Source organism: Acipenser ruthenus, chromosome 2 (genome assembly GCF_902713425.1).
Source record: "Acipenser ruthenus chromosome 2, fAciRut3.2 maternal haplotype, whole genome shotgun sequence".
Taxonomy (NCBI): Eukaryota; Metazoa; Chordata; class Actinopteri; order Acipenseriformes; family Acipenseridae; genus Acipenser; species Acipenser ruthenus.
In genome coordinates, this window is record NC_081190.1 from 99423897 (window position 1) to 99436985 (window position 13089).

General features: G+C 40.5%; 9 non-coding genes across 9 annotated transcripts; all 9 read left to right on the forward strand.

Moving 5' to 3' along the window:
* Positions 1–901: 901 nt before the first annotated feature.
* Positions 902–1020, forward strand: LOC131706817 (5S ribosomal RNA). Its single transcript, XR_009310823.1, has one exon. It is a non-coding gene; the product is annotated as a 5S ribosomal RNA (ribosomal RNA).
* An 893-nt stretch (positions 1021–1913) lies between these two features.
* LOC131707752 (U1 spliceosomal RNA) lies at positions 1914–2077 on the forward strand. Its single transcript, XR_009311225.1, has one exon. It is a non-coding gene; the product is annotated as a U1 spliceosomal RNA (small nuclear RNA).
* A 1734-nt stretch (positions 2078–3811) lies between these two features.
* LOC131706637 (5S ribosomal RNA) lies at positions 3812–3930 on the forward strand. The gene has a single exon (XR_009310711.1). It is a non-coding gene; the product is annotated as a 5S ribosomal RNA (ribosomal RNA).
* Positions 3931–4822: 892 nt separating this feature from the next.
* On the forward strand, positions 4823–4986 carry LOC131707294 (U1 spliceosomal RNA). Its single transcript, XR_009311087.1, has one exon. It is a non-coding gene; the product is annotated as a U1 spliceosomal RNA (small nuclear RNA).
* A 1727-nt stretch (positions 4987–6713) lies between these two features.
* On the forward strand, positions 6714–6832 carry LOC131706818 (5S ribosomal RNA). The gene has a single exon (XR_009310824.1). It is a non-coding gene; the product is annotated as a 5S ribosomal RNA (ribosomal RNA).
* An 893-nt stretch (positions 6833–7725) lies between these two features.
* On the forward strand, positions 7726–7889 carry LOC131707295 (U1 spliceosomal RNA). Its single transcript, XR_009311090.1, has one exon. It is a non-coding gene; the product is annotated as a U1 spliceosomal RNA (small nuclear RNA).
* A 1740-nt stretch (positions 7890–9629) lies between these two features.
* On the forward strand, positions 9630–9748 carry LOC131706639 (5S ribosomal RNA). The gene has a single exon (XR_009310712.1). It is a non-coding gene; the product is annotated as a 5S ribosomal RNA (ribosomal RNA).
* An 893-nt stretch (positions 9749–10641) lies between these two features.
* On the forward strand, positions 10642–10805 carry LOC131707299 (U1 spliceosomal RNA). The gene has a single exon (XR_009311091.1). It is a non-coding gene; the product is annotated as a U1 spliceosomal RNA (small nuclear RNA).
* A 1728-nt stretch (positions 10806–12533) lies between these two features.
* On the forward strand, positions 12534–12652 carry LOC131706641 (5S ribosomal RNA). The gene has a single exon (XR_009310713.1). It is a non-coding gene; the product is annotated as a 5S ribosomal RNA (ribosomal RNA).
* The last annotated feature ends 437 nt before the right edge of the window (positions 12653–13089 follow it).

Sequence of the window (13089 nt, forward strand, 5' to 3'; positions counted from 1 at the left end):
GTTTCATCTTGAGAAGACAAAGTAACGAGTCAGCGGCACGTGTATCAAAGTTACAAAGTTGCTAATATTAAAGAAGACGAGGTTCAGCGGTACAGTTGTTTTTTTAAAACATAGTGTTTCAGTTCTGTACAGACGTTCTATGTCGTTATCCGTTATTGATTCAGCTTTATTTAGATGATTGCCTTTACCTTGTTTTAATTTCCCGTTCCTCTGAGATACGAATCTACCAGCTTTACATCTTTTTTTTTATTTTTTTAACGTATTCTCATTTTGTTGATCATTAATGCACATTTCTGTACTGTGGGTGTTGTCGAGCGATTGAAAACGAGACATTTTGTGTTTGAATTGAAAGTGATGGTCTCGAGGAGTCGAACAGGTCACAATAAGCCTTCATCCATGTATCATGTAACCACATGTATGCTGTCTCTAACTGGAGGAGAGGGACCCTTGCCGTACTGCTCAGCCTAAAGAACCACACGAGTTGTTTGAAAGGGGGATTTATTTTGTAGAATAAACATCAAATTGGTTTCAGGGCATACAGTCCTCCAACGGCAACACAGCTCAGTAGTACAGCTGAGATCCATTACAACACTGCTGCAGATTCAAACTAAAAGAGGGTAATATACAAAATGGATGCCTTTGAGAACTTAACACTTTCAATGCCAACGTGTGGCTACTACTTTGTGAACATACAATTTCGCAAGAATCTAATGGCACTTTTAATGCTGCTATATACACACACAGACACACGGACACACGGGCCCGCACACGTGGAGCCCAGAGCTGCTTAAATGTTAACGTTTGTGACAAATTAGAGATCTGGAAATCCCTCCCCCAACCTGTCATTGCATGAATGATATTAACTTAATACTATGAAAGAGATAAACCAAGACTGTCGTTCGCTTACGGCCATACCACCTTGAGAACGCCCGCTCTCGTCTGATCTCGGAAGCTAAGCAAGGTCGGGCCTGGTTAGTACTTGGATGGGAGACCGCCTGGGAATACCAGGTGCTGTAAGCTTTTCTTTCTGCAGCTTGACAGGGGGCGCTATTTCCCTTGTTATTTATGTTACTAACCTGGAAGCTGTAAGTCTAAACATCGTTTTCTTTTTTTTGTTTTTTTATTGTCCCATTCCACACACGAACAAGTATTGTATCAGCCTTTACTGGTTTTGAAAACTGAGTTAGGACAGAAAGGGTTATCGTATTATATTCTAAGCCGAAACTACCAGTAGCGGTCCGATACAAACAAATGTGAACAGGGTTAAGACAAAAGTACTGACGAGTTTTGCTAGTTATGGTTAGTTTAATGAATTAAAAAAAGAAATAAAAGTTGATGAAGTACTTTTTATTATAGTAACAGAACGAGACATGTTTTAAAGCCACAAACTGCGTGTTTAGATTATTGTGCCAAACAAGAGAACAAAACGAGCATATCAACCAAGAACGGATTTAGTGACCCGTTCATTCGTTCGAGTTTATTTATATTATGTGTGACCTTAACAAATGTTTGACCAATGTTTTGCTTGCTTTCTTTTTGAAAGTCGTACATTTGTTACATTTTTTTTTATTTCGTTTACGCAGACGTGTATACAGACCCGTCGCTTCTTTTGCGGAACATCTCACATGCTGCTGCACGAATGACGTCGTCCTGTGTAAATCCTGGCATCTTGTCCTCCAATGATAAAGGCGCATGCAAATATATACCGAGAGGCATTACGGGAATGCAATTTATAAATACTTATACTGAAAACTGAAGGAACCCATTACACCCAACAGACTGGAAAGTGCGATATGATAACAATGAAAATGTTATATTAGGAAAAGAGTGTTTCTTTAAATTGCAGATGTAGGCACCGTTTCTTTGAAAAATGTCTCTTGTGGACGGGTGACGACTCGCAATGTGTACAACTCATACTTACCTGGCAAGGGAGATACCATGATCATGAAGGTGGTTCACCCAGGGCGAGGCTCGGCCATTGCACTCCGGCTGTGCTGACCCCTGCGAATTCCCCAAATGCGGGAATCTCGACTGCATAATTTCTGGTAGTGGGGGACTGCGTTCGCGCTCTCCCCTGAAACTATGGTCAAAGACAGAAACAAACACGAACCCGTCGGAGGAAGGAACTCACTCACTAGTTGTTCAACAACTCTCCGGCAGGCGGCTTCGTCACACAGGGAGTCAGGTTTTCTTTAAAAGGAGCTCAATGTTTTTAGCTTTCTGACTGTCAAATAAATAGCTACGTGGTTCCTGCACATCTATTTCCATGTTTCGTTATTTTTTATTGACAAGACTAAAAGTAAAGACTCAGCAGTGTCTGTATCAAAGTTTTTATTTTTATTTTAAATAATTGGAAATCATTTTCGAGCTTATCAGTTTTATTTATTTAGTTGATGTTTTTTATTCAAAGCAACTTACAGATAAACTGTGCATCACAACTGCTGCTGCTGCTGCTGCTGCTGCTGAGTCACTTACAATAGGACCTGGGTTTTACATCTCATTTGAAGGAAGGAGCACAAGGAGGTTAAGGGACTTGCTCAGGGACAGGGTCACACACAATGAGCCAGTGGCTGAGCTGGGATTGAACCAGGAACCTCCCGGTAACAAGAGCTTTTCTTTAACCACCTGACCACTAAGCCCCTTAAATCATATCTTGGCAGACAAACACTTTAATTAGACAACATAAAACCACATACAAGCAGATTTACAAGCAGGGCTGCAATCGCGTTCGCGCTCTCCCCTGATGTTATAGTCAAAGTTAAAAACACAGGTATTGAAAGCAATTAGCGATTATCTATATATCTCCAGCAGGTGGCTCTGTCAGACTGGGAATGAGATTTTGTTTTTTCTTTCGGAGCGTATAATGTTCTAGAAAGTACCAAAGTGTTTTATGTACATGTATTGTGAAGTGTTTCATCTTGAGAAGACAAAGTAACGAGTCAGCGGCACGTGTATCAAAGTTACAAAGTTGCTAATATTAAAGAAGACGAGGTTCAGCGGTACAGTTGTTTTTTTAAACCATAGTGTTTCAGTTCTGTACAGACGTTCTATGTCGTTATCCGTTATTGATTCAGCTTTATTTAGATGATTGCCTTTACCTTGTTTTAATTTCCCGTTCCTCTGAGATACGAATCTACCAGCTTTACATCTTTTTTTTTTTTTTTTTAACGTATTCTCATTTTGTTGATCATTAATGCACATTTCTGTACTGTGGGTGTTGTCGAGCGATTGAAAACGAGACATTTTGTGTTTGAATTGAAAGTGATGGTCTCGAGGAGTCGAACAGGTCACAATAAGCCTTCATCCATGTATCATGTAACCACATGTATGCTGTCTCTAACTGGAGGAGAGGGACCCTTGCCGTACTGCTCAGCCTAAAGAACCACACGAGTTGTTTGAAAGGGGGATTTATTTTGTAGAATAAACATCAAATTGGTTTCAGGGCATACAGTCCTCCAACGGCAACACAGCTCAGTAGTACAGCTGAGATCCATTACAACACTGCTGCAGATTCAAACTAAAAGAGGGTAATATACAAAATGGATGCCTTTGAGAACTTAACACTTTCAATGCCAACGTGTGGCTACTACTTTGTGAACATACAATTTCGCAAGAATCTAATGGCACTTTTAATGCTGCTATATACACACACAGACACACGGACACACGGGCCCGCACACGTGGAGCCCAGAGCTGCTTAAATGTTAACGTTTGTGACAAATTAGAGATCTGGAAATCCCTCCCCCAACCTGTCATTGCATGAATGATATTAACTTAATACTATGAAAGAGATAAACCAAGACTGTCGTTCGCTTACGGCCATACCACCTTGAGAACGCCCGATCTCGTCTGATCTCGGAAGCTAAGCAAGGTCGGGCCTGGTTAGTACTTGGATGGGAGACCGCCTGGGAATACCAGGTGCTGTAAGCTTTTCTTTCTGCAGCTTGACAGGGGGCGCTATTTCCCTTGTTATTTATGTTACTAACCTGGAAGCTGTAAGTCTAAACATCGTTTTCTTTTTTTTGTTTTTTTATTGTCCCATTCCACACACGAACAAGTATTGTATCAGCCTTTACTGGTTTTGAAAACTGAGTTAGGACAGAAAGGGTTATCGTATTATATTCTAAGCCGAAACTACCAGTAGCGGTCCGATACAAACAAATGTGAACAGGGTTAAGACAAAAGTACTGACGAGTTTTGCTAGTTATGGTTAGTTTAATGAATTAAAAAAAGAAATAAAAGTTGATGAAGTACTTTTTATTATAGTAACAGAACGAGACATGTTTTAAAGCCACAAACTGCGTGTTTAGATTATTGTGCCAAACAAGAGAACAAAACGAGCATATCAACCAAGAACGGATTTAGTGACCCGTTCATTCGTTCGAGTTTATTTATATTATGTGTGACCTTAACAAATGTTTGACCAATGTTTTGCTTGCTTTCTTTTTGAAAGTCGTACATTTGTTACATTTTTTTTATTTCGTTTACGCAGACGTGTATACAGACCCGTCGCTTCTTTTGCGGAACATCTCACATGCTGCTGCACGAATGACGTCGTCCTGTGTAAATCCTGGCATCTTGTCCTCCAATGATAAAGGCGCATGCAAATATATACCGAGAGGCATTACGGGAATGCAATTTATAAATACTTATACTGAAAACTGAAGGAACCCATTACACCCAACAGACTGGAAAGTGCGATATGATAACAATGAAAATGTTATATTAGGAAAAGAGTGTTTCTTTAAATTGCAGATGTAGGCACCGTTTCTTTGAAAAATGTCTCTTGTGGACGGGTGACGACTCGCAATGTGTACAACTCATACTTACCTGGCAGGGGAGATACCATGATCATGAAGGTGGTTCACCCAGGGCGAGGCTCGGCCATTGCACTCCGGCTGTGCTGACCCCTGCGAATTCCCCAAATGCGGGAATCTCGACTGCATAATTTCTGGTAGTGGGGGACTGCGTTCGCGCTCTCCCCTGAAACTATGGTCAAAGACAGAAACAAACACGAACCCGTCGGAGGAAGGAACTCACTCACTAGTTGTTCAACAACTCTCCGGCAGGCGGCTTCGTCACACAGGGAGTCAGGTTTTCTTTAAAAGGAGCTCAATGTTTTTAGCTTTCTGACTGTCAAATAAATAGCTACGTGGTTCCTGCACATCTATTTCCATGTTTCGTTATTTTTTATTGACAAGACTAAAAGTAAAGACTCAGCAGTGTCTGTATCAAAGTTTTTATTTTTATTTTAAATAATTGGAAATCATTTTCGAGCTTATCAGTTTTATTTATTTAGTTGATGTTTTTTATTCAAAGCAACTTACAGATAAACTGTGCATCACAACTGTTGCTGCTGCTGCTGCTGAGTCACTTACAATAGGACCTGGGTTTTACATCTCATTTGAAGGAAGGAGCACAAGGAGGTTAAGGGACTTGCTCAGGGACAGGGTCACACACAATGAGCCAGTGGCTGAGCTGGGATTGAACCAGGAACCTCCCGGTAACAAGAGCTTTTCTTTAACCACCTGACCACTAAGCCCCTTAAATCATATCTTGGCAGACAAACACTTTAATTAGACAACATAAAACCACATACAAGCAGATTTACAAGCAGGGCTGCAATCGCGTTCGCGCTCTCCCCTGATGTTATAGTCAAAGTTAAAAACACAGGTATTGAAAGCAATTAGCGATTATCTATATATCTCCAGCAGGTGGCTCTGTCAGACTGGGAATGAGATTTTGTTTTTTCTTTCGGAGCGTATAATGTTCTAGAAAGTACCAAAGTGTTTTATGTACATGTATTGTGAAGTGTTTCATCTTGAGAAGACAAAGTAACGAGTCAGCGGCACGTGTATCAAAGTTACAAAGTTGCTAATATTAATGAAGACGAGGTTCAGCGGTACAGTTGTTTTTTTAAAACATAGTGTTTCAGTTCTGTACAGACGTTCTATGTCGTTATCCGTTATTGATTCAGCTTTATTTAGATGATTGCCTTTACCTTGTTTTAATTTCCCGTTCCTCTGAGATACGAATCTACCAGCTTTACATCTTTTTTTTTTTTTTTTAACGTATTCTCATTTTGTTGATCATTAATGCACATTTCTGTACTGTGGGTGTTGTCGAGCGATTGAAAACGAGACATTTTGTGTTTGAATTGAAAGTGATGGTCTCGAGGAGTCGAACAGGTCACAATAAGCCTTCATCCATGTATCATGTAACCACATGTATGCTGTCTCTAACTGGAGGAGAGGGACCCTTGCCGTACTGCTCAGCCTAAAGAACCACACGAGTTGTTTGAAAGGGGGATTTATTTTGTAGAATAAACATCAAATTGGTTTCAGGGCATACAGTCCTCCAACGGCAACACAGCTCAGTAGTACAGCTGAGATCCATTACAACACTGCTGCAGATTCAAACTAAAAGAGGGTAATATACAAAATGGATGCCTTTGAGAACTTAACACTTTCAATGCCAACGTGTGGCTACTACTTTGTGAACATACAATTTCGCAAGAATCTAATGGCACTTTTAATGCTGCTATATACACACACAGACACACGGACACACGGGCCCGCACACGTGGAGCCCAGAGCTGCTTAAATGTTAACGTTTGTGACAAATTAGAGATCTGGAAATCCCTCCCCCAACCTGTCATTGCATGAATGATATTAACTTAATACTATGAAAGAGATAAACCAAGACTGTCGTTCGCTTACGGCCATACCACCTTGAGAACGCCCGCTCTCGTCTGATCTCGGAAGCTAAGCAAGGTCGGGCCTGGTTAGTACTTGGATGGGAGACCGCCTGGGAATACCAGGTGCTGTAAGCTTTTCTTTCTGCAGCTTGACAGGGGGCGCTATTTCCCTTGTTATTTATGTTACTAACCTGGAAGCTGTAAGTCTAAACATCGTTTTCTTTTTTTTGTTTTTTTATTGTCCCATTCCACACACGAACAAGTATTGTATCAGCCTTTACTGGTTTTGAAAACTGAGTTAGGACAGAAAGGGTTATCGTATTATATTCTAAGCCGAAACTACCAGTAGCGGTCCGATACAAACAAATGTGAACAGGGTTAAGACAAAAGTACTGACGAGTTTTGCTAGTTATGGTTAGTTTAATGAATTAAAAAAAGAAATAAAAGTTGATGAAGTACTTTTTATTATAGTAACAGAACGAGACATGTTTTAAAGCCACAAACTGCGTGTTTAGATTATTGTGCCAAACAAGAGAACAAAACGAGCATATCAACCAAGAACGGATTTAGTGACCCGTTCATTCGTTCGAGTTTATTTATATTATGTGTGACCTTAACAAATGTTTGACCAATGTTTTGCTTGCTTTCTTTTTGAAAGTCGTACATTTGTTACATTTTTTTTTATTTCGTTTACGCAGACGTGTATACAGACCCGTCGCTTCTTTTGCGGAACATCTCACATGCTGCTGCACGAATGACGTCGTCCTGTGTAAATCCTGGCATCTTGTCCTCCAATGATAAAGGCGCATGCAAATATATACCGAGAGGCATTACGGGAATGCAATTTATAAATACTTATACTGAAAACTGAAGGAACCCATTACACCCAACAGACTGGAAAGTGCGATATGATAACAATGAAAATGTTATATTAGGAAAAGAGTGTTTCTTTAAATTGCAGATGTAGGCACCGTTTCTTTGAAAAATGTCTCTTGTGGACGGGTGACGACTCGCAATGTGTACAACTCATACTTACCTGGCAGGGGAGATACCATGATCATGAAGGTGGTTCACCCAGGGCGAGGCTCGGCCATTGCACTCCGGCTGTGCTGACCCCTGCGAATTCCCCAAATGCGGGAATCTCGACTGCATAATTTCTGGTAGTGGGGGACTGCGTTCGCGCTCTCCCCTGAAACTATGGTCAAAGACAGAAACAAACACGAACCCGTCGGAGGAAGGAACTCACTCACTAGTTGTTCAACAACTCTCCGGCAGGCGGCTTCGTCACACAGGGAGTCAGGTTTTCTTTAAAAGGAGCTCAATGTTTTTAGCTTTCTGACTGTCAAATAAATAGCTACGTGGTTCCTGCACATCTATTTCCATGTTTCGTTATTTTTTATTGACAAGACTAAAAGTAAAGACTCAGCAGTGTCTGTATCAAAGTTTTTATTTTTATTTTAAATAATTGGAAATCATTTTCGAGCTTATCAGTTTTATTTATTTAGTTGATGTTTTTTATTCAAAGCAACTTACAGATAAACTGTGCATCACAACTGCTGCTGCTGCTGCTGCTGCTGCTGCTGCTGAGTCACTTACAATAGGACCTGGGTTTTACATCTCATTTGAAGGAAGGAGCACAAGGAGGTTAAGGGACTTGCTCAGGGACAGGGTCACACACAATGAGCCAGTGGCTGAGCTGGGATTGAACCAGGAACCTCCCGGTAACAAGAGCTTTTCTTTAACCACCTGACCACTAAGCCCCTTAAATCATATCTTGGCAGACAAACACTTTAATTAGACAACATAAAACCACATACAAGCAGATTTACAAGCAGGGCTGCAATCGCGTTCGCGCTCTCCCCTGATGTTATAGTCAAAGTTAAAAACACAGGTATTGAAAGCAATTAGCGATTATCTATATATCTCCAGCAGGTGGCTCTGTCAGACTGGGAATGAGATTTTGTTTTTTCTTTCGGAGCGTATAATGTTCTAGAAAGTACCAAAGTGTTTTATGTACATGTATTGTGAAGTGTTTCATCTTGAGAAGACAAAGTAACGAGTCAGCGGCACGTGTATCAAAGTTACAAAGTTGCTAATATTAAAGAAGACGAGGTTCAGCGGTACAGTTGTTTTTTTAAACCATAGTGTTTCAGTTCTGTACAGACGTTCTATGTCGTTATCCGTTATTGATTCAGCTTTATTTAGATGATTGCCTTTACCTTGTTTTAATTTCCCGTTCCTCTGAGATACGAATCTACCAGCTTTACATCTTTTTTTTTTTTTTTTTAACGTATTCTCATTTTGTTGATCATTAATGCACATTTCTGTACTGTGGGTGTTGTCGAGCGATTGAAAACGAGACATTTTGTGTTTGAATTGAAAGTGATGGTCTCGAGGAGTCGAACAGGTCACAATAAGCCTTCATCCATGTATCATGTAACCACATGTATGCTGTCTCTAACTGGAGGAGAGGGACCCTTGCCGTACTGCTCAGCCTAAAGAACCACACGAGTTGTTTGAAAGGGGGATTTATTTTGTAGAATAAACATCAAATTGGTTTCAGGGCATACAGTCCTCCAACGGCAACACAGCTCAGTAGTACAGCTGAGATCCATTACAACACTGCTGCAGATTCAAACTAAAAGAGGGTAATATACAAAATGGATGCCTTTGAGAACTTAACACTTTCAATGCCAACGTGTGGCTACTACTTTGTGAACATACAATTTCGCAAGAATCTAATGGCACTTTTAATGCTGCTATATACACACACAGACACACGGACACACGGGCCCGCACACGTGGAGCCCAGAGCTGCTTAAATGTTAACGTTTGTGACAAATTAGAGATCTGGAAATCCCTCCCCCAACCTGTCATTGCATGAATGATATTAACTTAATACTATGAAAGAGATAAACCAAGACTGTCGTTCGCTTACGGCCATACCACCTTGAGAACGCCCGATCTCGTCTGATCTCGGAAGCTAAGCAAGGTCGGGCCTGGTTAGTACTTGGATGGGAGACCGCCTGGGAATACCAGGTGCTGTAAGCTTTTCTTTCTGCAGCTTGACAGGGGGCGCTATTTCCCTTGTTATTTATGTTACTAACCTGGAAGCTGTAAGTCTAAACATCGTTTTCTTTTTTTTGTTTTTTTATTGTCCCATTCCACACACGAACAAGTATTGTATCAGCCTTTACTGGTTTTGAAAACTGAGTTAGGACAGAAAGGGTTATCGTATTATATTCTAAGCCGAAACTACCAGTAGCGGTCCGATACAAACAAATGTGAACAGGGTTAAGACAAAAGTACTGACGAGTTTTGCTAGTTATGGTTAGTTTAATGAATTAAAAAAAGAAATAAAAGTTGATGAAGTACTTTTTATTATAGTAACAGAACGAGACATGTTTTAAAGCCACAAACTGCGTGTTTAGATTATTGTGCCAAACAAGAGAACAAAACGAGCATATCAACCAAGAACGGATTTAGTGACCCGTTCATTCGTTCGAGTTTATTTATATTATGTGTGACCTTAACAAATGTTTGACCAATGTTTTGCTTGCTTTCTTTTTGAAAGTCGTACATTTGTTACATTTTTTTTTATTTCGTTTACGCAGACGTGTATACAGACCCGTCGCTTCTTTTGCGGAACATCTCACATGCTGCTGCACGAATGACGTCGTCCTGTGTAAATCCTGGCATCTTGTCCTCCAATGATAAAGGCGCATGCAAATATATACCGAGAGGCATTACGGGAATGCAATTTATAAATACTTATACTGAAAACTGAAGGAACCCATTACACCCAACAGACTGGAAAGTGCGATATGATAACAATGAAAATGTTATATTAGGAAAAGAGTGTTTCTTTAAATTGCAGATGTAGGCACCGTTTCTTTGAAAAATGTCTCTTGTGGACGGGTGACGACTCGCAATGTGTACAACTCATACTTACCTGGCAGGGGAGATACCATGATCATGAAGGTGGTTCACCCAGGGCGAGGCTCGGCCATTGCACTCCGGCTGTGCTGACCCCTGCGAATTCCCCAAATGCGGGAATCTCGACTGCATAATTTCTGGTAGTGGGGGACTGCGTTCGCGCTCTCCCCTGAAACTATGGTCAAAGACAGAAACAAACACGAACCCGTCGGAGGAAGGAACTCACTCACTAGTTGTTCAACAACTCTCCGGCAGGCGGCTTCGTCACACAGGGAGTCAGGTTTTCTTTAAAAGGAGCTCAATGTTTTTAGCTTTCTGACTGTCAAATAAATAGCTACGTGGTTCCTGCACATCTATTTCCATGTTTCGTTATTTTTTATTGACAAGACTAAAAGTAAAGACTCAGCAGTGTCTGTATCAAAGTTTTTATTTTTATTTTAAATAATTGGAAATCATTTTCGAGCTTATCAGTTTTATTTATTTAGTTGATGTTTTTTATTCAAAGCAACTTACAGATAAACTGTGCATCACAACTGTTGCTGCTGCTGCTGCTGAGTCACTTACAATAGGACCTGGGTTTTACATCTCATTTGAAGGAAGGAGCACAAGGAGGTTAAGGGACTTGCTCAGGGACAGGGTCACACACAATGAGCCAGTGGCTGAGCTGGGATTGAACCAGGAACCTCCCGGTAACAAGAGCTTTTCTTTAACCACCTGACCACTAAGCCCCTTAAATCATATCTTGGCAGACAAACACTTTAATTAGACAACATAAAACCACATACAAGCAGATTTACAAGCAGGGCTGCAATCGCGTTCGCGCTCTCCCCTGATGTTATAGTCAAAGTTAAAAACACAGGTATTGAAAGCAATTAGCGATTATCTATATATCTCCAGCAGGTGGCTCTGTCAGACTGGGAATGAGATTTTGTTTTTTCTTTCGGAGCGTATAATGTTCTAGAAAGTACCAAAGTGTTTTATGTACATGTATTGTGAAGTGTTTCATCTTGAGAAGACAAAGTAACGAGTCAGCGGCACGTGTATCAAAGTTACAAAGTTGCTAATATTAATGAAGACGAGGTTCAGCGGTACAGTTGTTTTTTTAAAACATAGTGTTTCAGTTCTGTACAGACGTTCTATGTCGTTATCCGTTATTGATTCAGCTTTATTTAGATGATTGCCTTTACCTTGTTTTAATTTCCCGTTCCTCTGAGATACGAATCTACCAGCTTTACATCTTTTTTTTTATTTTTTTAACGTATTCTCATTTTGTTGATCATTAATGCACATTTCTGTACTGTGGGTGTTGTCGAGCGATTGAAAACGAGACATTTTGTGTTTGAATTGAAAGTGATGGTCTCGAGGAGTCGAACAGGTCACAATAAGCCTTCATCCATGTATCATGTAACCACATGTATGCTGTCTCTAACTGGAGGAGAGGGACCCTTGCCGTACTGCTCAGCCTAAAGAACCACACGAGTTGTTTGAAAGGGGGATTTATTTTGTAGAATAAACATCAAATTGGTTTCAGGGCATACAGTCCTCCAACGGCAACACAGCTCAGTAGTACAGCTGAGATCCATTACAACACTGCTGCAGATTCAAACTAAAAGAGGGTAATATACAAAATGGATGCCTTTGAGAACTTAACACTTTCAATGCCAACGTGTGGCTACTACTTTGTGAACATACAATTTCGCAAGAATCTAATGGCACTTTTAATGCTGCTATATACACACACAGACACACGGACACACGGGCCCGCACACGTGGAGCCCAGAGCTGCTTAAATGTTAACGTTTGTGACAAATTAGAGATCTGGAAATCCCTCCCCCAACCTGTCATTGCATGAATGATATTAACTTAATACTATGAAAGAGATAAACCAAGACTGTCGTTCGCTTACGGCCATACCACCTTGAGAACGCCCGATCTCGTCTGATCTCGGAAGCTAAGCAAGGTCGGGCCTGGTTAGTACTTGGATGGGAGACCGCCTGGGAATACCAGGTGCTGTAAGCTTTTCTTTCTGCAGCTTGACAGGGGGCGCTATTTCCCTTGTTATTTATGTTACTAACCTGGAAGCTGTAAGTCTAAACATCGTTTTCTTTTTTTTGTTTTTTTATTGTCCCATTCCACACACGAACAAGTATTGTATCAGCCTTTACTGGTTTTGAAAACTGAGTTAGGACAGAAAGGGTTATCGTATTATATTCTAAGCCGAAACTACCAGTAGCGGTCCGATACAAACAAATGTGAACAGGGTTAAGACAAAAGTACTGACGAGTTTTGCTAGTTATGGTTAGTTTAATGAATTAAAAAAAGAAATAAAAGTTGATGAAGTACTTTTTATTATAGTAACAGAACGAGACATGTTTTAAAGCCACAAACTGCGTGTTTAGATTATTGTGCCAAACAAGAGAACAAAACGAGCATATCAACCAAGAACGGATTTAGTG